Source organism: Dermacentor albipictus, chromosome 4, assembly GCF_038994185.2.
Source record: "Dermacentor albipictus isolate Rhodes 1998 colony chromosome 4, USDA_Dalb.pri_finalv2, whole genome shotgun sequence".
Classification (NCBI taxonomy): Eukaryota; Metazoa; Arthropoda; class Arachnida; order Ixodida; family Ixodidae; genus Dermacentor; species Dermacentor albipictus.
The window spans coordinates 159858502-159883119 of NC_091824.1; the positions used below are offsets into that span (position 1 = coordinate 159858502).

General features: G+C 45.1%; 1 long non-coding RNA gene across 1 annotated transcript in view; it reads left to right on the forward strand.

Moving 5' to 3' along the window:
- The window catches only part of LOC135900001 (uncharacterized), a 104420-nt gene extending 80416 nt beyond the window's left edge, over window positions 1–24004 (forward strand). The window contains exons 3-4 of the long non-coding RNA XR_011514324.1: window positions 22255–22362; window positions 23921–24004. This is a non-coding gene — a long non-coding RNA (uncharacterized lncRNA). The remainder of the gene's footprint in view (window positions 1–22254; window positions 22363–23920) is intronic.
- Window positions 24005–24618: the final 614 nt, after the last annotated feature.

The window sequence follows — 24618 nt, forward strand, 5'->3', positions numbered from 1 at the left end:
TAGGGATTCTCCACCTCTTGCGTCACAGTACGGCACGCCCCTTCTCGAGGATTTACCAAGAGAACACAATCCCTCTGGCACGTACCGAACGGCTAAATAAAAGAAAACAATGTCAATCAAAGAATCGATCAAATTTAAATCACCGTTCCATCAACAGGTCGGCGTACGATGCTTTGGAGATATCTCTGAGATGACGTTATATATTCAGGCTTTATATAATAATCGTTATGTAACAAGCTCATTCTTGAGGATTGGCCAGGAACGGGCACAAACCGATGGCACATACTGTGTGGGTAAATCAAAGTAAATACACTAAATCAAATAATACGTTAAATATAATTAAGCATTCGATGAACAGATTAGCGTGCTCTAGAGATCCCTGTGAGCCGATAATATATGTTTAGGTTTCATTTAGGAAGTTATGTTTTTAGAGCGAAGCTGATAAGGGCTGCTTTTCCCACTGCTAACGCGATAGCGTTAAGGGCCTCGTGTCGTAGAAAATCTGGCGTCGGCGTCCCACGTCCGGCCTTGGACGTCGCTTCGGCAAAAATGATTTCGGACCAAATTCCAAACCTCGCATACCCAAACACTCTTCTATCACCAAAGTTTCTCATACCTTGTCTTTCATTCTTTCCAAAGTCATTCCTTAGAATTTTGCCAACGGCAGCCCGCAAACAAATGTAATGGAAGAAATGGGCAAATTAGAGCCTTTGATAAACAACTACACAGGTTCAAAGGTGCGCGTTAGATCAGCATAATTTTTTTATTGTGCATTTTTCCCCGATTTACCTTTTGACAGCATAACTTCTGAAGCAAACATTAAAGATGCGGTCGGCAGGAGAATCAGAAAAGTTTACGTAACTAGTCTACACAGGAGCTATGTCTTAAGGAGCAACAGTTTTACCTTGCATGCGCACGTATTTGATAAACATTCTTTTCGTCCCATTATTTTTTTTTATCGTAGGGGATTCTCCGAGCGGACTATTCCGGTGACAGCGAAAGTATGACATGGGGTGACGCAATGATAAAGGGAGACAACAAATAACTGCATATTTCAACCATTCTTCTGGCTGCAATGCAGCTGGCTCTCATCATGGAGAAGTAGCACTATCTTCTCAAGAAAAATTTCCTTGCAATGCAGAGAACGTCGTGATCGTCTCTAACATTCCCCAAGTATAAGTGTATAAAAACTCCACAACTTTCAGAGAGTGTGTGGCGAGCCAAACTCCGCACTTATTGAAAAGCACCAACGCTGCGCAGCACCACATTCCTTAGCCGGTCCAGCTCGCAATTGAACATCGTCGGCATGTGGTCCAATCACACTGAAGGGCTCATGGGAAAGATTTTAATTCGAAGCATTCTTCTCCCAGTCCTGCCTCGTTTGGCGTGCAAACCTATCTCACCGATTTCGCCGGCCGGTCTCGGTGATAGCCTAGTCTAAAATTATGTGCCACAGGGACGACTTGGTATGTGCTTTGGATATGCGCACTGGGGCAACTGGCTATGTGCCACTGGGTTTTAGTTTGGTTTCCATGTCATAAAGTGCCATTAAAAACATTGGATCTTACGGTTCGCGACACAATGGTTGCCCCTCTCATAGAAGCGTTCTCTACAAATAAGGAATGCTTCGCATTACACAGACGTCAACTACAGTTGAGTCCGCCTTTGTGAGAGACACTGACTTTGATTAGTTATTTCAATTAGTTCGTATGTTGCATGTTGTGGTGTGTTTTATGTGTTGTTTTTCTTCAACCTGCGGAGAGTGTAGAGGATAAAAAGATGGCCTGAGGATACAGACAATGTTGGTCAGATTGGCAGACACAACAAAAGCAGTTTCCAGTATGTACCTGTTGTCGCAGGAATTGACATTTAAATTCATCGTAGCACAATACGGGTCCAGTGGTAATTTCGTTGGCGGAGGAGAGAGCGAGGAATAGAAAAAATGGAGAAGAGGGGGAAGGTAGGGAGGCCGACCAGACTATCATTCCGCTTCCTATTCCACATTTGGGGTGAGGAAATGGCGGAATACAACGCTACAGTATTCTTGTGAGCTTCATTCGTATTCGGTTTGATTTGGAAGTTCCACTGTTCGCACTCTCCTACTATTATTGGATTTCCATGCCTCGTGGAGCGACATCGCTAGTGGGTACTGTAATTTGTAGGAAACGAAGAAAAAAGGTGGCTCTAACGTAGTTTAATCACTAAATAAAACTACATATTTACAGGTCTCAGCGGACACACTATGCATATCTATTTTGCTGCTGAACTTATGCATCCCAAAATATAGTGCTATCCGCGTGCAGTCTGCCTTCGTGCGTGGCTTGCGTGTACTTCAAACGAAGTAAATCATTGAATAGGGTATGTTTTTCTTTGTTGTCTGTATATATATATATTTTTTTTGGGGGGGGGGCGTTAAACGTGACTTGGCAAGTTATAATACATGCTCACTCATGAAAAACTGTCACGCCAAATATTTCGCTACACATACAACACGTTTCCGCTTGCAGCTTCAAACCACACTTTCAACCATAGAAATCGAGCAAATGGGAGCCTGGAGAAAATCGTAAGTGCAGAAGGCTGAGTTTACAGCAAGTGCAGCCCGCATGCATACATTCGTTTAACATATGTAGTTCAAACAACGGCTGGTCATAAGCGCCGGCCAATGAAATTGCTTAGAGAGTCTTTTGTTTGTCGGAGGCAAACACCGGAACGCTGCCCGCATGCCCACTCCAAATTTAAGTGCCCTGCTGTATACTTACACGTAGTGCTTTAAAAGGAAATAAAAAGTTTACAAAATGAAATAGTTTTGAAGAAACACCTTTACAAGTTTCTGGGCGTTCTCTGTTTAATGTACGATGATCCACTGAACTCAAGCAATGCGGGCTTCACATCCTGTGCTACGTCACTGCCACAGGATTTTAATTTTTGTTATCCAAACATTAGTTCTGAACAAGCTTTAATTGTCAGAATCGTGTCAGGACCAAAAAAACGATATCTTTATGCGCACAAACAGTTCGCGAAAAATCGCAATTGCTTGATTAAATTGCATAGTGCTTTTCTTCCGGTATTTTCTGATAGGAGCGCTCGCAGAAAATGCGCGTTGGCAACAAACAGTATGTGAGTGAATCTAGTAGCGTAGTTGAACGTATCAATCGGAAATTATTTAAGACGTTTATGTCCGGATCAAATTTTGACAACTCATAATTAATTCCTGAAGTTTACGTGCCAGAACCATGACCTAATTGGGAGGCACGTCGTAGTGGGAGGCTCCGGATTATTTCGACCGCTTGAGGTTCTTCAACGTGCACGCAATTCATGGTGAACAAGAGCTTTTGCTTTTGGTCCTCGTAGGAATGTGGCCGCCGCTCCCGGGATTGAACCTAGGACCTTAAGATCAGCAGCGCAACGCCATCATAGCCATTGGGCTTCCACGGTGGTTAGAATTGAGATGTGCTTGCGAGATACGTCTTTGTATTGTCAACTTCTGAAAAAAACATGTGCGACACTTCTAGTAAAATTTGCGACTACGATGACCAAACAAAACAGCTCTCGAAGCCTATCGTTTCCGAATTTTCGGCTGACTACATTCATACAGAGGCAACAGACAAAATGCGGGCGAAATTGCCGTAGTCGTAGCACAAGAGAGAGAAAAACTGCGATGCGTTGTCAGGCTCAATATCACCAACCCCCTCTGACATTGTCGCGTCTGACAAAAAGCACGCAGCAAAGATTACATGCCTAGAAGCGCATTCATTTCCAAAGCGAAAATCTCGCAAGTGAAGGCGGTTTTTCAAACGACATGACGGCAGTCAGCTTGCGCTTCAAGCAACTTTCGGTCACGTGTCCAACTACTATGCCAGAAATAAGTGCGGGTGGGATGCTGAGACCTGAGCAACAGAAAACAGCGCGTGCTCTTATAGTACAAGAAAATCCTCGTTTTCCGGCATGCTCTACTTCTGCGGAGAAAAACCGCAAGATTTCAAGGTTTATCCCTTTGTAAACAGCAAAAATAATAATATATGGGGTTTTACGTGCCAAAACCACTTTCTGATTATGAGGCACGCCGTAGTGGGGGACTCCGGAAATTTTGACCACCTGGGGTTCTTTAACGTGCACCTAAATCTAAGTACACGGGTGTTTTCGCATTTCGCCCCCATCGAAATGCAGCCGCCGTGGCCGGGATTCGATCCCGCGACCTCGTGCTCAGCAGCCTAACACCATAGCCACTGAGCAACCGCGGCGGGTGTAAACAGCAAAAAGGTCAGTTGTTATGAACCAGACATGACACGTTCCTCCCGTTTGCTTCCAAAATGCGACGTGCGTAAATTGAATATTGTTGTCGCGGGCCCGTTTCGGTTTAAACTCTGGTACCACTCGCTTACAGATGGACTCATCCTGGGGATTATCGCTGTTTGCAAAGTTAACTTGCTTTCTTTACAAAGTAGGGCTAGGAAAGCGCACTATAAGAATTTGCTGCAGTGCCACGCAAAGGCCATGCGTGAGTAGCGGCTGTATTATGTGCAAATTTAACAAATTATGGTTGCATATGTAACCGGGTTGCATGCGTGCTTGAATTTTGTACATTCAGTCAATCCTCTTTAATATGAAGCGTTGTGGTTCACATCGGTGAAAAGGTAATACATGCACATAAACATATAAAGGGCGGCATAAATTGGAAAGTCGGACACGTGCTAAATTCGTAGTGAGCAGGAAATATAATTAAACACTCGAAATGAGAACGGCTAACATCCAGCAAACACAGCTCACATATTTACAAGCCCAGTCAACAGTTCACAAGGCAAGCAGAACGCGACCACCATTATCGAGCGATGCAGTTATAGAGCAAACATAAATTGAACGAAGCAATTATTTGCATTGTGCCATGGTGTCTGATAAACCTTCCATCACATTAGGTTATTTACTGTAGTAATTTCCAATTACTCAAGAATGGAAATAATTTGACCCGCCTCAAGTAACAAGCAGGGCAGTGAGGGATAGTAACACCCAAGAAAACGTGACAAAAAAATACGTGCGAAGCTTGCACTAGCGGTGCAAAGCTGGAGTCAACAGAAGAGCTTCTGATCACCTAGCTTTTACGTGGCCTGCCTAAGTTGTTTGCGGGTCTTGCGAGGTTATGCTATAGGTTTTGCTAAGTTGCTGGTAGGCTTGGCTAAATCGTTTCTAGGTTTTGCTAGGTTATGGTAGGCTTGCCTAAATTGTCTGTAGATCTTTCGAGGTTGCGCTAGGTTTTGCTAAGTTGTTGGAATGTCTGGCTAAGTCGTTTCTAGGTTATGCGAGGTTATGGTATAGGCTTGGCTAAGCTGTTTCTAGGTTTTGCGAGGTTGTGCTAGGTATTGCTAAGGGTTTGTATCGGCAGGCTTGACGCTGGAAGTTTTGGAGAAGTCGCAGGCCGGCATAGGTTTTTCGGTGACGTCGAGAGTTCAGGCGGCGACTCTCGCGTTCCGTGGACTGAAACTCGGGATCCTCGACTCGGCGTCGCTCGGCGGCGACGCATCGCTTCTCGCTTGGCTGTACGGCGCTCTTCCTGGTAGGACGCTTCTTGTTCGGGCCTGCGGACTTGCTTCGGTCTTCCCATGGCAGCAGCACGTACGCACAGAGTAGAGGAGGCGAGATATGTTTCACCGCGCCGGCTGTTCCGAGATTTTACTCGCCTGTGGTGTCACGACTCCGCCCTAGGCGCGTGGGATGCGAGGAGGTCAGTGGCCCGGTGGTTTCGCAGGTGGTTGCTAGGCAACGCGAGGCGGCACACAGCTGGACTAAGTATTCTTTAACGCTCAACGGCGGAACTAAAAGCGTTAAACAGCTCCGTTCTTATAAATTTCTAACATGAAAGTTAGACAGACACACACGAAGCGCTACAAGAAAAGATTGTGCCCAGTTTCATATTGTCACGTAGCAGTGACGGTGAGAAAGGAAGAAAAACTGTGAAAGACGAAACTTTATTGGGCAAACCTGTGCCCTAAAAAGTAAGGTACATTCAAAAAACGGTGATAGCGGCGAACACAATCGGGGATCGTCGCAAATCTGGTCTGCCGGTCAAGCACGTCGGCTTTTATACATGAGCCATCGAAGGTTACAGAGTAATCACTGGCGCCCGCGTGTGTTCCAGAAAAATTCCACGCAACTAGCGTCACACGTGCAATCAGATTACACAAACTTCGGTGACAACAGACAACGGGAAAAAACATCGACTGCATTCGAGAAACTACCGATAAATGTGGGTGCATCCCGCGCTGCGCGATAACATTTGTTAGACGGTGAAAAGGGGTCACCCGAAAAATATAAACAAGTAGACGTGTCAATATTTTTGCGGCGTGAGGAGGCTTAGATTTGAATATCAGAACACGGGTTTTATTCAGCCCGTGTTCTACAACAACGTTAGAGAATACGGGCTGCAATCATTGTAACAATGAAACCAACTGCAGTTGGCTTTGTCACTGCGCATACGTTCGTACATTCACTCGACCGAGCCGCTATCTAACGTGCCTTCAATTTCGCAAGTAATGAGCAGGGATTATGCAATATCTCTCATATGCAAATATATCTCATGCAAATATTCTCATTTCCATAGTTAGTTTAATACTCTATATGGGCAAGGATCGGGAAGAGCTTTAAAGCGTCTTTTTTTTATGTAGCGACTGTAGCGCTGGGCTCCGGCCAATTTCCGGCCCAATGTGTGCCGCCAGCTTCCGAGTTTTTTCGAAACCACGAGAAACTACTGTTTACGAATCGTGGTGTCGCAGCAAAATATTTATAACCACGTTTCCACTATAATCGATGTTCCTGCAGCGGTACATTAGGAACGCGGCAGCTGATCTTTTAACAGCATAAAGACTTGTACACAAGATAAGGAGCTGCAGAACAGCCCTCGCATTTAGTTCAAGGTATGCGGCATTTGTACATGAAACAGGTGACAGGCGTGCTATTCGCTGAAGTACTCATTGGATCTGCCGCCTCAAAGCCTCCCGCTCCCACGCAACGCGCAGCGAAGACGGCCCAGCATCGCTCTTATCTATGGTCAAGCTCGCGCTTACTAGGTGAGCGCGGCGCTCCTCTTCGCCGGCGCGTGGCGAGTCACGTGGTCAGGCGGCGACCCAGCTGCGGAGGGCGCACGCGCCAAGCCGGCGGCGCCGGTGGAACTCGGCGCGGCGAGTCACGTAATGCGTTGCCAAGGCTACGGCTCAGCTGCAGTCAAATGAAGGTCAAATTGCTGGTGATGGCGAAATTCGGCTCGACGCCATTAGCTTTCGCTTTAAAAAATGGCTGTGGCTTAGCTAAGGTTAAGCCCAGGATGCGAAGCATACTAGCCTTTATTTTAGTTGTTGAACCACTGTTTAGCCTGGTGAACTGCTGTTGCTTGACTATATTTGGTTCGGCTAGACGAAGAAACAACTCATGCTTCGCCTTCAAGAGTGGAACGCGACAGCGTTCCCGTCGACCCGCCAAGGGGTGTAAGACAATGGGCTAGGGCGCAGCGTCTACGCGCCCCGCATTGGACGCGGTGAGCGTCGAGCAACGCAGCGTTCGGCGCGGCAACGAAATATGCGCCTGAGCAAGCGACGCATGCCTGAGCCTTAGAAACAGCTCGTTTCTAAAGCAACACCGCATTCACTAGAGGCGCTTTTGTACCGCTTTGAAGCATCATACTCGTGGCTCAGTGGTAGCGTCTCCGTCTCACACTCCGGAGACCCTGGTTCGATTCCCACCCAGCCCATCTTGCAAGAGTTGAGCCAAAGCCACCTAGAAAATCAGTCTCTGTAGCACACCGCAACCTTCGCTTCTCATTCCAACGAGCAGCTCTGTCTCCAGGAGGCATCTCACCTCGTGAGTGTCAAGCAGAGGCAAGCGCAGCTGCTTATATACCGCCGCGACGCCGCGCGCGACGGCGCGAGTTGAAGCCCCGTTTCTCCTCTGTCGTGACGTCACGGTGTCACGTGGTATTGAAGGCGACACCGCCGCGCCTGAGGAGCTGGGGTGAGCTCTCGTAATATGCTTCGCATAAAACACCAAGTTCCCGTCGGGATCGAACCTGGACCCAAAGTGTGGAATTCAGCTGCTCCACCACTGAGCCACGCCAGCGCTTTGCTAGCTTGCAGCGGAAACATGCCCTAATATATGCGTCCTAGCGCGTGAGGAGACGCGTTTAGTGTTCCTGTATATGTTCCGGCAGGGTGCAGAGTTGCGCGAAACTTTTCCCTCATCGATCGCACCGCTATTTGCCGAGGGCTATCACCTGGCGGAAAATGACATCAACTGTTTTACTGCACCGCTGCGAAGCCAACTTTACGGGTGCGCGCCGACTCGTCATTTCCGTCGGTGGCATCGACATTGCAATCAGAGGGCCATCGAGCGTGCATTTCATTGATCGCCTCCGGGTTGCAGGTACAGTATTCGAGGACATTAGGTCAAGGACCTTGGTGAATGGATATGAAACACATCATAATTGTCGCAGCTTACGAAGCACAGAGTCTTTAGGCGGCAAGTAGCAGTACCGCGTTGTACTCGAAAAGGACGTGCAGGACGCAGGCCAGAACAAAAGAACGCCTTCATCTTTTCTTTATCGTGCTCGTACTCGTACTCTCCGAGCGGCCTGGTCTCCGTCTTTGTCATCGTCAGGCTGTAGTTGGCACGAAGAGTGACGCGGCATTACCCTCCTTCCAGTGCGAGCATCGTCCCGATGCTCATCAAACGGTAGTCGTTAGACTCACTGAACAGCTTGTCGGTGTCCACGTCATTCAGAATGATACGGCTTCATGCGCACCACGTGAACTATCTCACGCACCTGTTGACGGCGTTTGGAACAGCATGAACCGTCACCTACGACCTCATAATTCCCGTAGCTAATACTGCGCAGAACTTTATATGGTCCGAAGTGTCGGCGTTGAAGTTTCCCAGAGGCGTCGGCGCGGTACCGGATACCAAACCCAGACCCTTTCTCCGGGTGTATAAGCGATGAACGGGTGGCGGCGATTGTATTGTCGGGCGTCACGCTCTTGCTGTGTAGTCATTATGACGCGCGTGAGCTGTCATGCTTCCTCGGCGCGCTCAGTGAGTTCCGCGGCGTCTACGTCTGAGTGATTGTAGTCATGAGGCAGCATACTGTAGCGTCAAGCATCGTAGTGACTTCTCGAACATGGATAAACCCAAATAGCATCATTTTGGTTGTTTCCTGGCGTGCCGTATTATATGCGAATGTGACGTATACGGCAATATTCTGTCCAAATTCTTGTGCTCAACATCGACGCGTATGCAAAGCATGTCTACGATAGTGTTATTCTGTAGGCGTTCAGTAAGCCCATTCATTTGTGGTTGATAGGCTGTCATCTTCCTATGCGATTTGTCACTAAGCGTGAGCACAACCCGCAAAGCTCAGCTGTGATAGCGGTTCCTTTGTCGGTTATGACGACCGCCGGAACACCGTGTCTCAGGACAATGTTCTCGACAGAGAACCGTGCTGCTTGAGCTGCGGTGCCGCTCGGAAACGCCTTGGTTTCCGCGTATCGGGTGAGATATACCGTCGCGACTATTGTCCACCTGTTACCGCTGTCGGTTATTGGAAGGTGGCCAAGAAGGTCTATTCCAATTTGAGCAAACGGCGTTTCCGGTACTGCAACGTGCTGCAATAGCACAGCGGGTTTAGTCAGTGGTACTTTGCGTCGCTGGCACTCATGGTGAGTTCTAACGTAATGTTCCGCCTCTGCTGCGAGCCTTGGCCAGAGGTATCTTTCCTTTTATTCGTGACACTATCCGTGTGTAACCGAGGTGCCCCCAGGTGACCTGAGGGGCCTCGTCATGCCAGGCTTGCAAGAATTCGTGGCGGAGATTTTCGGGAACTACTAGCAGATAGCTCATACCTGTTGAAGAGAAATTCTTCCTTTAGATAATTTCACTACACAAACAGAATGAAGGTAGTCTCCTTGAAAATAATTTCGACACATTCGTAGCTCACCCTTTCAAGAACTCTATGAATGAATTGAGCTTCCGGTCGCCTTCCTGTTACCGAGGTATGGCAGCCTCAAGAACTCCTAAAGTCCTGCGTATTCATCCTCGTCCGCACTCGGCGGTTCAATCGATGATCTCGACAGGCAGTCGGCATCTAAGTGCTGCCTTCCCGCTTCGTAAACTATTGTCATGTCGTATTCTTGAAGCCGTAAGCTCCAGCGTGTTCCATATTGATCAACAAACAACAAACAAAGGGAATGGTTGTCGCTTACGACTTGAAAAGCGCAGCCATATAAGTACGGGCGAAATTTCGTGACTGCCCATACGACAGCCAAACATTACTTCTCCATGGTTGAGTAGCTGGACTCAGCACGTAACAATGTTCTGTTCGCTTGGGCAACTACCCACTCGGCACCGTCTTGCCACTGAACGAGAACAGCGTCAAAGCCCCCGTTGTTTGCCTCTGTGTGGATTCATCTGTGTGGATGTGCGGAATGGGTGCGATGGTGATAAGGTCGTGGAGCTCGTGGAAAACCAGCGTAAACTCCCGTTGATCATGGATGGTCGGTGGAAAGTAACCGAGCTAGCGCAAGATGTGGCAGCCCATCATGGTGGTCGTCAGTGATATCCCCTGCGCTCTCTCCTGAGCCTCAACGATCTCTTCGAGCGTACTGTGCACCCCGAGCTCGAAGAGTCGATGCGTCGGCGTGGTGATCGTGATCCCGAGGGCCCGTTTCACTAACTTTCGTATGAGTATAATGAGCTTGTCACAATCCGATTGTTTCCGATTGTGCATGGCTGCGACGTAGGTAAAGGGACATAGGACGAACGCGTGTACGGGACCTAGCAGATTGTCTTTTCCGAGGCCGTCAGACACACGTATAACGTACCTGAATGAATCGAGCAGGCTAAGTGAGTGCTAGTTAGCACCCCGTTTCAAAAGAGATGCCAGTAAATCTTCTCATCATCATTATTGGTGTCATATCATGCCACTTGTAACAATGTGACATGCGCACCTCGTAGCGTCGATACGTGAAGTTTTTGTATTGCAGCTGCGTTGTATTTCACCAGGCGTCCCGGCATGTAGTAATTGCATGTAGCAGTTGCATTTGCATGTAGCTAGACCTGGTGAGCTTAAGCAGAGTAGGTGACATTTCTCAGCGCCCCGTTTCAAAGAGGATGTAAATAAATCATCACCATCATCAACGGCATCGTATCGTGCCACGGGTCAACGGATATGGCATGTTTGCCGCGTAGTCTGAATGCCTGTGTTTACACTTCGGTGCAGGTTATGGCGCCTCCTCGCAAGGTATGAACCGCTGCTGAAGAAGCGAGTTGTAGAGCTACTTCCACACCTACATCGAGGTGACATCGGGCTCAGCACATCGCTGTGGAAAGCGCAGCACAAACTGCAGCTTTCCATCAACATCGCGCAGACAGTTACGGTCGTTCTCCTGAAAACGACGGAGACAGACTTCTCCGCGAAGACTCTCTTGTGCGTGCTGCCGAAAATGGCACTCCTATGGAGTCGCTCCTCCAAATCACGCTGTGTCTGTCTTGCGTGTGCCGCGCAGACCTTTTACTATATTTATTATTTTATTTTTTATGTGCCCCACTTCTACAAATACATAGGAGCAGAGAAGGTATATCGTCCCTTTTATTGAATGCAAGCGCAGATTGGCGATTTTAGCTCACTTTATGAACATGCGGTTATGCCCACAATTAGCAGTAAAAGAATAAACAATCATTGCCTTATAACGTAAAGTCAGTTTGGTATGAGTCCCATCATATTCAGATACTTGACATATTTGAATCAAGTAAATTTGATCATATCGAGGGTTCAATAAGGTGCTCCTGAAATCTCAGTATGCGAGTTCCTTATGCCATTTATCTCCAGGCGAATGCCGCCACTGCTGCAGTGCTTCGAACTCGAAACCTTGTTCACTACAGCAGAACACCATAGCGACTAAACCATCGCAAGTGATTGCTAAAATCTATCAAAATAATGAAACGCAAACAAGGCACAAGAAATAGCAACCACCTTGTCGTACTGCATAAATAGAAGCGTTCGAAAATTAATTGAAAAGGAATTCAACTATTAGTTCGCTTTGAATGCTGCTGGAAAGTGGACACCCTAGGTTTAGAATCTCCGCACTCTGCGGCGGTATTTTTTTCACCGACTAGCTTAATCCGTCAAATCGATCAGCACCGTTAAAAGTATGACTCGAAGCACACAAATATTACGAGTGCTGTAGGTCACTTGGCTTCAGCACGGTAAGAATACAGAGACTTGCACATCCAAGAAAAAAAATGAGAAAGGAGCTACTAAGACCAAAATTTACTGCTCCTGTACCACCGGTGCGTGTTCAGTCGAAAAGGTGCTTCCGTCATTTATCGTCGAATTCCTTCAGGTGGCTGAAACCATATGTCAGTGGCAATCATTCTGTTCTTGTTCTTCTTTTTTCCTATTTGTGGCAGTGGAGTAAACTTCGGGGAGGTATACTTGAATGTGAATTGCAGTTCCTAAGTCATTCGCCTCTTTCTTTCCCAATATTCTCTTTTTTGTGTCCACGTGTAGTAGTTACTCGAATAACATTGGAAGTCACTTTATGGGCCACCACTACTTACCACATATTTGCTCTCTTATGGATCGACGCTCAGACAGGTGTCAAATGTCTCACGCGTCGTATCCTTAACAGCTATCGGAAATGTTTCACCTCAGTATTTCTTGCCACCAAGTCGAGCAACGAAGCAAGCCAAAGAAATTGCCCCACCTTTTTCAGAAATGCGAGTGTTTTCCCAAATCCTTCTTTTTAAACGTCTTCATTTCTGTATTTAATAGGCGAAGCCTCGCGGCAGAAAAGGGGTGCTTTATGGGGGTGTTTTCATGGAATGCGAGATCCTTTTCTTACCTCGATTCATTCTTGCTTCCTGACATAGATGGTATCGTAGGGATCGTATTTTCTTAGGTGATCGTATACAAAGACGTGAAGAAAGTTTTTAAAAAATGCGTGTCTGTGTCACCCGTCCTCCTACTAAAGGAGCTACAGTGTCTAGAAATTGAGTATTTAAATATGTTACTATGTTGTTTAAGCCATCAACCATAATCACTGTACAACAGTAGACAGAGAATGCCGTGTGAATAAGCAATTTATTTACGACTATGAAAACCTCGCCGAAATTCTCATTCAGTGTATGGTTTGTGGATGCGAACTATTTTACAAAGAAGTAAATCTTGGCGCAGGTGATCAAAATTATCAAGCCTAACGGCATTGTAAGGCCTGTAGTTACTGCATTATTACTGCACCCAATCTATTGAGCGCAATGTCTTTTAGTAATAGGAGGGTGAACACTCATTACGCTACATCATTACGCAATTTCCCGTTGTCTTTCCCAAGTGAAGCTTTTTTTGCCTCTTCCCCCAAATATGCGGGTGCTTACAGCTAGCTACTGTCTTGCTCGATTGGCCGCTTCTAGTCATAGTGTAAACCGGCACCAGATATACAGAGTCTAAGCAGAGGCAGCTCAGGGCGACAGCTGGTGTACGTACGCGCAAACTGACATTCCAACACAAACATGCCTTTGTGGCCATTCCATCGTGGTCATTTCATTGCCTTCAATCCACTGTAATCATTCCTCTGTTGTCATTTTGTCGCCACCGAAACATTGTAATCATTCCATCCTCATCATGCTGTTCCCATCAATGCATCGTCGTCATGCCATCGCCGTCATTGCGGTGTCGTTATTGTGTCGACATCGTTGTACCGCCATCGTGATGTCTTTGGGGTCGTACCGTTATCGTAATGCCGTCGTGGTAGTTATGTGATCCTTATTCCTTCGCTATCATTCCAGCTTCGTCACATCATTGCGATCATGCCATCATCGCCACACCATCCTCGTCCCACCATCGTCATTACACCGCTGAAATCATAAAAGCATCATCGTCCCATCGTTGTCATCATGCCATAGTCGTCATAGTCTTGTCCTACCATTGTCGTTGCATCGTCGTAATTCTTTAACCATTCCATTGTTTTCATGCCATCGACTTGATTGCGTCGTTGTCATACAGTCATCGTCATGTCGCCGTCGTCCCGCTGTCGTTGTCATACCATCTTAGATATTCCACTGTCTTCATTCCTTGGTCTTCATGCGTACCATCCGCATGCTAGACCGGCAAAAGCTTATGTTATGCGAGGCATTTCTCGATAAAAAATCCTGCAACTTAGTCGTCTGCTCTATACTTGCAATTGGTCACTGAACAATAACAGCGTTTTTCGCAAACACTAAACAATAAAAGAAAAGCTTCGCTTAAGCCATTTTCAACAGCACGTGAAATCTGTACATTTTTTGCTCGTCCTATATCTTTGTTTGCTGTTGAATCCTAAGTAAGTACATTTTCCTGGAGTATATCGCAAACTGTGCGGCTTAGCACAGATGTTCCTTTATGCTATCTAACGCGCTTTCCACCAATTCATTCAAATTGCGGTTGATTTCTTCCTGTCCAGATAATAAAGGTTGTTATAGGTTGCGCTGCCAGAATGCGTTTATGCAAATCATTCTTCCGTACCGCCCAGATTAGGTATTACAATGCCTTTCCGTATAAAATTTCTTGCTGACGAGCCTCAATGGACGCTTTGCAGATAGTTTGCCTAAATCCATTAAAATATTCCAAAGTATTAGTGACATTGCTTCATAGATGGCATTGTATCATAAAGCCGGATGCTTAACTTTACATACGAGGAAGTTCCGGAATTCAGGACTCCATTCTCTCTCCCACAATATCAGTACGTCTTCAGAGCTCGATCAAAAGAAACAGAACACCGCCAACGTAAAAGCTTTGAAGAATTATCTAACATGAAACAACCTCAAAAAAACAAAATAAAATTCCTTTAAAAGAAAACTAGCTGCGACGCAATCATCTCTAAGCCATATAACAAAAATAACGCGGATGTGACGGTTATTGCAAAATTATTCCTAGAAGCATTGCGTGTTACGATTGCACTCGACGATTACATTCAAAACTTCCTAAAATACGAAAGCCTCAATTTTACACTGTCTCGGTACATTTCCTCCTTCACATGAATTTTGCAAAACTTAATACTCCGTTTGCGTCTGCAAAAGCTTTTTCGCGTTAGATTTCACCGAACCGTTGACGCCATTCCGCCGATCTCGCAGAATGCTCGTCGTTGTTGATAATCTGTCGCAAGAACAAGGAGAAACGTACTTTTCCAAGTTTGAAACGCTTAATTTCTTTGTTACTCATTGCACATACCGACACGATCACTATAATCACGTAAGAAACAAAATATGCAGGCAGCTATCAAAAGTTGTCTTTCACTGACGTTCTCAAGTGTTGCGAAAACTGTCATGAAAATCCGTTAACATATAGATGCTGAAGATGGGTAAATTCATCGAAATACATAACTGTGCTAGTTGAACATTCGTGTTTAAATAAAAGGAGCATATACGGAGTCTTTTTTATTATTATTATTCGTTGAACATTTAAAAAAAACATGTCATGATGCACAATTCTACATATTGAGCGGTATTACTCTCAGAGGGTGATGTTACTTCTACTGCAAATCAAAATGAACATTTGACTAGTCAGAGTTTTCACGCAATCAACGTTTAAACTAATAATTTAACGGCCCATATTGCTATCTACGAATTGTAGAGGGTGACGTCGAAAGTCATATCCACTAACTGGAACAATTTCTGAGGATTACACCAGTTTTGAGATGCTCGTATGCGTTCCCAAAGTTTGCGACAAAATACATTGGTGTTGTAGCACTATTTGAGCTTCAGTGAATGAAAAGATGTTTTGTTAAACAAGTGCGTGGAACAGCAGTGCATTTTAGCCACAAGTTATACAGGGCCTATATCGTAAGTGGTGCGAGTTTTCAAATGGGTTCTTAATTGATTGACTTTGGAAAATCACTGGCTTCAATTCGTATATTGCATATGTGCGCTGAAGTTATTAAATAACAAGTTGGTTCATAATTTTTTGTACATTAGTCAATTATGCATTTTAATTTGCACTGCATAACTCATCGAATAATTGCGCTCAATGAGCAGATGTGTGCTATATCTCACAGGGGATTTCTAAAAAGTCCCTTAACATTAAGAGAGAGAGAAAAGGATCCATAGAAAGGCAGGGAAGTTACCCAGAGGTAGTTCCGGTTGGTAACCCTGCTCGAGGGGGGGGGGGGGTGAGAAGGGTTAAAGGGGACAAAAAGAGAAAGAGAGTGGCAGGGGGAGAGAGAAAGGAAGCGAGACGAGTACCCTGTATAGGCTAAATTCGAACTTCTTTAAACAGCAACACGATCCTTTCCTATACTGCAGGGCATTACGCCTGTGCGTGGCTGTAGTACTGCTCCTAACGACAGGGTCATATTTACTCGCCACCGTCTTCATACACCATCCCGCCCGATGATTGCACCTTTCCATATCAGAAGACAAGAGGAGACTGGTGTCGGTGAAAAGGCTATTGGACAGAGCGATAGAGACAGAGAACGCAAGGAGCCGGAAGGTAGGGATCTCCACATCGCGAGCGCCTAGCTTGCCACCTCGCGCTGGGAATAAGCAAAAGCGGCAATAAGAGGAGGGAAAGAGTGAGACTGAACACAGCGTGCTCTCGGTAGAATGCACAAGAAGAGTTATAGTGAAAGCGATAAAGATTACAGCTCCCTAACACGTGACTTTGTCGCTTAGTTCAGTCTTCCTGATGGTCAGTTGCGTTCCTGGTTGTTTTGTTCGTTGTTCTTACGTTATCTGATGCGTACGTGTTTAGCATACAAAATTCTTAGTGGAATCTATACCTGCACTGTTTCCTATGGCTGCGGTTTTTTTGTGTGTGTGTGTGTGCGTAAGCGCTGGAATTATAACAAAGAGCATAGGAGCTACAAAACATGTCGATGACGTAAAACGGAAATGTGTATATGCGGTACACAATTCTATAGCGCTGCTGAAAACACAGGTTTGCTCTGATGTCACGTGAAAAGTTCTCTACCATTCCCCCCCTCCTTCTCTCACTCTCTCTCTCTCTCTCTCTCTCTCTCTTTGATGTCTTCTTGCTGTGTTTTTTATGCGTTGCTTATGATTTTTCACTTCATTCAGTTTGTTTTTCCTTTGCTGGTAATATAGAAAGATTCACGATCGTCGCTAAAATTACATGCAAGAAAGTAACAAAAAAAAATTACTCCCGGCGTCACCCCACGCTTCCTACTGAATCAATGCTTGCGAAAAAATGGCCTGACGCCATTGTCGACGGCAGGAATACTTAAAACGCCAGAAAAAGTAAACGACAAAGAAAATGTTGGAGTTGAGTAAGATTCTGTAGCACTAGTAAAAAAAATCTAGGGAAAACTAAACGGGATACTGTGGTGCAAGCTTAACTAAAACACATGACATATGCGTATGCTGACTAGCGGAAATGAAGTCTCTCGGAGATTTCTGTCTGCTGATTTCGGTGAAGGTCGTCGGTGGAAGCCGCAGTAATGGATGGGTCACAAAACAGGAATGGGCCGGAGGGCCTGACAGCTTTTTTCACGTTAACGAAAGGTTGGAAGTCAAGTGATATTGCGGTGCCGAAGGGCTCACCCTAGACAAATTCGAGCAGACGTATCATTTAACCATGTCAGTGTAGTGAAGCCACTGGAAAGTGCATAGAAAGCAAAGAGGAGGCGACATCGTCTGGTGTAAAGAGTATATACAGCAAGCTTAGTGGATGGGCCAGTAAATAAGGTCTGACATCTTTCGTCCTTATCAGCTGAATAGCAAAATTGCGAGGGTTCATAGAGAGGACCGCTTATACAAAGGAAGTCGAGGCTATCGTTACCTTACAATCGAGTTAGCATGGAGAAAATTACGACGTTACCTTATAATCGAGTTAGCATGGAAAAAATTATGACGTTATCACTATATGAATAGGACATAATCATAGTGTGAGTTAATAGAAAAAAAAGAAAATTAATGCCAATAAAGAGAACAAATGTTGCCCTGCCCACTGAACTTGAGTATCGTAGGCTAATTGATAGGGACATAAAGCTACTGATGAGCTTTCTAATAGCAATGTTCCGTTCGAACGTAAATGTGTACTACAAATCACCTTACAAGCGCAGCTGGTGATAACAGCTCTTCATGACAGATTTAGAGGACCAATCTTTGCTTAGTTTAATAACTGGCAGATTCCGGCCTTCATCAAGAGTGCGATTTCAAGCACCCAGAGCTGAATTTACACATTTTTTTTCTTTAAGGTTGAAACATATATTGCTCTTATTTTTTTAAATAAAGACAGAAATAAAGAAAACGCACGGCGTCACGATCATCAACACGCGTACAATCAGTAGCATCCACAAGGCAGGCGCGTGAGGAATAAAGGAATATAAGATGGAAAGACGCAGCCAGTGGTATGCAGGGGAAAGGGGTCACATGTTCGCGCAAAGCATCTGAGGGGTCGCAGCCACCTGAAGACTGTTTCTCTTGTTCTTTGTTCGAAGTCTATATATATATATATATATATATATATATATATATATATATATATATATATATATATATATATATATATATATATATATATATATATATATATATATATATATATATATATATATTTGGGAGGGGTGTCAGAAATGACGCCCGCGAAGCGCGTAGTTGCAGACGTCGGAAAAAGGCACCCGGAGAAAAGCCATAACCGGTAAAATCTAGGTGAAGCTTGTTTTACCTTATTGCGAAGTGTTATAGCTGAAAAGAAACAAAGGCTTAGTCACCTAACAAAGACGGTGGCTGTGCCTATTCACACAAAGTTAATAAAAAGAACATGATGCAGGATTAGCAGAAACATCTGCAAGTTCGAAAGAGCGAGCACGAAAGTAGCTAAGAAGAATAAAGGAGTTCGCGGCGTAGTCTATGAAAATGAGATACATACAAACATAAACGACAAGAACAGACTAAATAATGAACTAGACGTGTCTGCAGGTTAGAGAGAGCCTGAACCGGCAATGGTCGCGGCCCAAATTGTCTCACAACTTTATCAGTTAGAATACAACCACTGCGTAACGCACGTTGCAAAAGGACTTATTGTGGATTCATGCAAAATCAGCACATAAGTAAGCATCCTGAAAGAACTCTGCAAATGGGCTGAAACTTAGATAGAAGAGTACGACAAGGAAATGACAACTCCAAGCAGTAAAGGACGACCTGCTGTTCTGTGCTAGCGCGTGTCTCGTACAATTAAGAAATAGCCAAATGGCAGTGCCAACCCTTGGATCATTATTGCCGAAGGAAAGAGAAATGGTGGACCTTCTCGGTGCCCATCGACTGTCCACGCGTGCTTTGTTATTTACGTATGGCGAGGTTAAAGCAAGTCAGACCGAGCCGCAAGATCCAGCTTGGGTTTTTAGCATGCACAGCGCACGTCCTGGGCGCCGCCAATTTAGGCTCTACTCAGTTTTCCCGGTTCCCGCAGGCCGCACCGGACTTTGTTCAGTGTGCCACGACATCGCAGTCGCAACGCTCCGATCGGCGCTTAGCAGTGGCAGCACGCGCACCGCTCCCCGCGAGTTTCCTCGGCTCGAGGTCCAAAATTTATTCCTCCCCCATCGAACAGTGTCCCGAGTATTTGCCATAGCAGGACCGCGGAGCAGTGCTGACGTACAATGACATTTGCGCTGCTTGCTACAGAAAATGAAACGAACAGCCGATCTCCAAGTTGTGAGCAAAGAAAAAGGCAAAGTTTGGTTTCCTCGAAGAAAGAGTTGGAAGGCTGATGGCTGAAGAACTTCCGGAAACAGGTACACAATGAAAAACTTTTCGACCGTGCTCGTTTGTTCTATGGCTAAAACCTTAAAATTAAAACGAGTGAGTGTTAAGCAAGCTGGTACGGATTCATGTTAGTGAAAGGCCGGCGTGCAAACATGAACAGGAACTTATCTGCGTAATCCCTAAAATTTGGCTTCCTTCATAGGCATATGTATGTACTGTGTCAGGACTAAGTCCTCGTTTAACTGAAACCGTGTCTGCTAGCATAAAGGTCAGATCTTGTGCGATTTTCTGCAACCCCCGACTTGTCATGTAGAACAGTGGCGTAGCCAGGGGGTGAGGGGAGAGCTGAGCGGGCTTCAACTCCCCCCCCCCCTCCCCCGAAAATTTGCAGGCCGGCGCGCTGCTACCTCTTATGTCTGGCACTACGGCTATGAAGAAAGGCACATATCCTTCGAAATCCCGCCCCAGACAAGTATAAGATGGTACACGCTTTCAGGCAGACCAAAGGCCTGCTCAAGGTGATAGTTGTATTATTATTTACCAAACATGGGAATCTTAACAATAATAATAATGTAACCTTGCCCTCCCCCTCACCCCCTCCCGAAATGCGACCTTCGACCTCCGCGAAAAAAAATCTTGGCTACGCGCTTGATGTAGAAGAATATGTGTGAGTGCGTCTTCTGTATTGTGGCAACAATTTACATTCTACAAGGAGTGCTTCAGGCTTTATTGCAAAAAAAAAGTAAGGAAGACGTTGTCCACCAGAACAGTTTATACGCCGTATTGCGCAAGACAGCTGAGCGCCACTTCGAGCTTTTAGCGAGGATAAAATTTCGAGAGCTTCTCAGTAATGCGGAAGTATTTTCTACTTTTTCGCGATGTAAAAACTTGCTAGTTCTCAGAGACGACGTCAATGACGCCACGCAAAGCAGAATTTCAGCTCTACGTCTTAAATACTCTATTGAGCCACTCGCGAAACCGAAGTTGAGGCCAGCCTGCCGCGCCACATTAGATGATTTATTGCCAAAGAAGAACGCTCTCGTGACGTTTCGAAATCTATCGCGATAATGATGGCCTCCGGAGTTCATTCAGAACCTATCCAGGCATCGGTGACTTATCTTGTAGACCAGTATTATCGGACAAAGCAGACTGTTTTGTCATTAGGCGAGTGAGCATGTTTAAAAAGAAAGCAATGTCGCCAGCGAAGAAGAATTCTAAGACTGTAAAAACAAAGCCGCCCTTCGTTAAGGAATGTGTTTTCCATCTATTCAAGAAGTGCAATATAGATGAGCTTCCATGTGTCAAGAAGGCCAAGTAAAACAATCTGTGCTCCCTTTTTTGTTCCTTCTTTTGTCCACTCTTGCAAGCCTTTCTTTCGCTCACGGGGGTCATTAAACTTAATGCTGTCGATCTTTTCTAAACTGCCTGCGTCTTTCGTTCGTTGTGCGCGCTAGTTTTACCATGGATAATCACCAACTCTCCCAGCGTTCAGCTCTTCTGACAAAATGAAGTTTTTGTACAAGACACCGAGCCGTACCTGCACCTTGCGATGACCGGTGTGTGTTAATCCTGACCACCTAGTGCGCACCGGATATCTGACACCAAAGTTTCACAACAATAGCCTCTGATGTTTGTATCATTCAGTTTTCGTGTCGTCGGTACAAGACATACACCGTGGATTTCAGTTGCCATGAAGTGTCGCCAAAAATGAAAGTCTTATTTGCCCCCTCAGTTCTTCAAATGGTGTTAGCTATGGGACAAACTAGCCCCCCTAAGGCTGCAAAAATGACACAAATAGATGCCGCCGAGGCGATGCTAATTGTGAAAATATTGTCCGAAAACGGAGAATACGTGCACAAAACTAAAGAGGACAAAAAATTAGCCTTAGTGTAATATAATGGTGACTCTGCAACACATATAAGGCAAAGAAAGCCAAAAAGATATAACTGAGACGCGAAAGGTGGCAGGTTGACCGGAAAATAAACAATCACTTTGCTATCTTGCACTGGTGAAGCGCTAAAGGGAGACAGAAAAGGTAAAGAAAAACACATAGTGAGAGAAGAAAAAAACACTGTTTTATCGCTCTTTTCGCGCTGACCCTCTGTTCTAAACCACAAATTAAAAAGAAAAATTCTGGGGTTTTACGTGCCAAAACCGCGATGTGATTATAAGGCATGCTGGAGTAGTGCTGGATTCCGGAATAATTTTGACCACCTGCGGTACTCAACGTGCACCTAATCTAAGTACACGAACGTTTTTTTCATTCGGCCCCCATAGAAATGCGGTCGCCGAGGTCGGGATAGAATATGCGTCCTCGAGCTAAGCAGCGCGAAGCCAACCTATGCGATGGGGTTTCCTAAACCACAGACGCGTGGCGTTTACAGATGCCGGTTTTGTGACCGGTTCTCGCATATTGTCTCATTCCCGCCCTTTTCCTCCCCCTTTTTTTCTTCTTTTCCGCCCCTATTAGTCCTCCTCATCACTGCGTCTAGAAATTCTAAATGACAGAATTCATTTTCTTTTCAGTTTCTTCATGAATTTGCAGATATAGCCAACGCCGACAACGACACAGCAAGACTCTCTACTAGCACGTAAAATGAACATGTCAAGGAAATAAGGCCGCAACTGACAAAGGTAAGTCCACCTATCGAAACGTTAGCCCGCATATCTGAGTCACCTTGCCCTTGATCATCCACTTTCTTTCCCTCAAGTAGTAAAAGTAAGAAGAAAAAGAACCAGCGAGCGAATCTGCGAATAAATTTTTGCGAATCATTTTGTAAGCACATTCCTGTTTCGCTCATTTACTCTCGATTTGCAAACATAGACGCAAATGAAGCATTAGGACGAACGACATCATTTACAAGCACAAAGAATCTACAAACACTGATAGCTCGTTGTAGCTGTCTCCTTCGTAGATAAACTGCATGATATTCGCAGAACGGCGCCAATTCAACTCTAGCAGCTTCATCTGCAGTCTTCAAGACCTTTCCGCATCAGGACTCGATACGACTAGAATGTAATGCACCATGTTTCATCTGCCGAAAGCTGGGCGTCTATTGAAAACGGTCATAACCAACTTCTTTACCGCGTGACGTTGTTCACCGCCCGTAGGCGCAGTTTGAGCCTGAGAGGGCTGAGGAACTTGACGGGAAAATCCATTATGAGAAATTCTGGAACCGCTTGTACTTTTCTTTGCTTTCAAATATTGCCCGTGTCATTTCCCTGTTCTGCGGCAACTGCCACGGTCATCACCCACGCTACTGCTGAGCTCAAAGCTCTTGACCTATACGTAGCGACAACTTCCTGTGACATAGCAGCAAAGCCTAAGGATTGGAAGCACACGTGGGATAGAGCTACTGGATGCAGCCCCTTACTTCGTGCCCATTTTCAAACTATTCAACGAAAATATACATTCTCCTTCCACATCGATGATGTTTCTGAAAAAACTATGCACTACAATATTCATGAATATGTCTAACCTGAAGTTAAATCCACAAAGAAAGAACGTACGTACGCACTCAAAACTGATAGTGCAGGAAACATGATGGCATCCATTTTCCTTGCATCCCCATGAATTTGCTTTCGCTGGCGAGCCGGCAATACCGCGCACCACAGAATCAATTGACTTATTTGAAACTGCAGCGCTAAAAAACACAATGCAAAAAATAAGAAAAGAAAGAAAGACAGGACGGGCACGAAGACAGCGAATAAAGCTCTCACTTTCTCTCATTTCAACTCAACCCTAAGCATTTTACGATAAAAAGCACCTCTCTTCAATAAAAAGAAATAAGGAAGAGGTAGATTGTTTCAATATTTCACAGTTCGTAGGCCCGGTACTGATGTAGTGCTGTGTAAATAACACGTCAGAAAGACTTAGACGCTCACGCATGGAAGTGACTCTTTGTTCGAAACCAGCTAAATAATAACTTGTTTTTATCATTATCTGTCATAGTAAAAGAGGAAAAACAATTGTAAATTATTTTGGTAATAGTATTATTCTGTCTTAGTGGTGACAGCGTATACGTTCAAACAGAAACTCATCGTGATATCAAACTAGTCTCGACTGCTCGGCAATCTCCTGCAACCTTGTAGCTTTCTTTCTTTTTAATGAATGTCGCAGAATGTTGTCGCTGGGCATAAAACTGTGCTTTAGTGCGACTTATCTCTGTTGCTTGTCTGCCACTACTTGCAGAATTTTATGGAAAGACGGAGCAAAAGGAAACATCGCATGGTCCCAAGCAACTACAAGAAAGGTCGCCCTTATCTTACTTTTTATTGGCTCTCTACGCTTAAAAATTTCCACTTCAAAAGAACGAATGCCTAAACGAACTCCTAGTGAATCATGTTCGCTAGCCTTGCGAAGATTAAAGTTTTTCCTAATTTTCTAAAAAGTCGTGCCCATCTTGTAGTTACTTGTGCAATCAAATGGCTCTATGCCTTCACCATCTATTATTGCAGCCTCCTCGTTACTAAACGCTAAATGGGGACTCAGTACAGAAGAAATAAACAGGAATTTCTGACTACAGAACACTAATCGGTTACTCTTGGAAGAATTAGAAGAATATAATCAAACTACTAGATCAGCGCTCTGTAGTCGTCATTAGCCTACGCGTATTTAACCAACTAGCTGGAATGTTGGCTTTGGGCCGGTTGCCGATAAACCCGACTAAATAAAATGGAACTTCCCCTGGGAATTTCATCTTTCTTTTTTCCTGAATTCGTAGTGGTGACTTCAGCTCTGCAGCCTAATTAATTAAGCAATTAGGAGCCAGCTGTCTCGCATTGTTATTACAGCAGTGCCCATTTCCCTGGGATGCCTTCCATGAGCAGGAATGTGCGCAGAGGAAAAATGGTGTTCAGCAAAGCAGCCGAGTCAAGAATGCTCGGAAC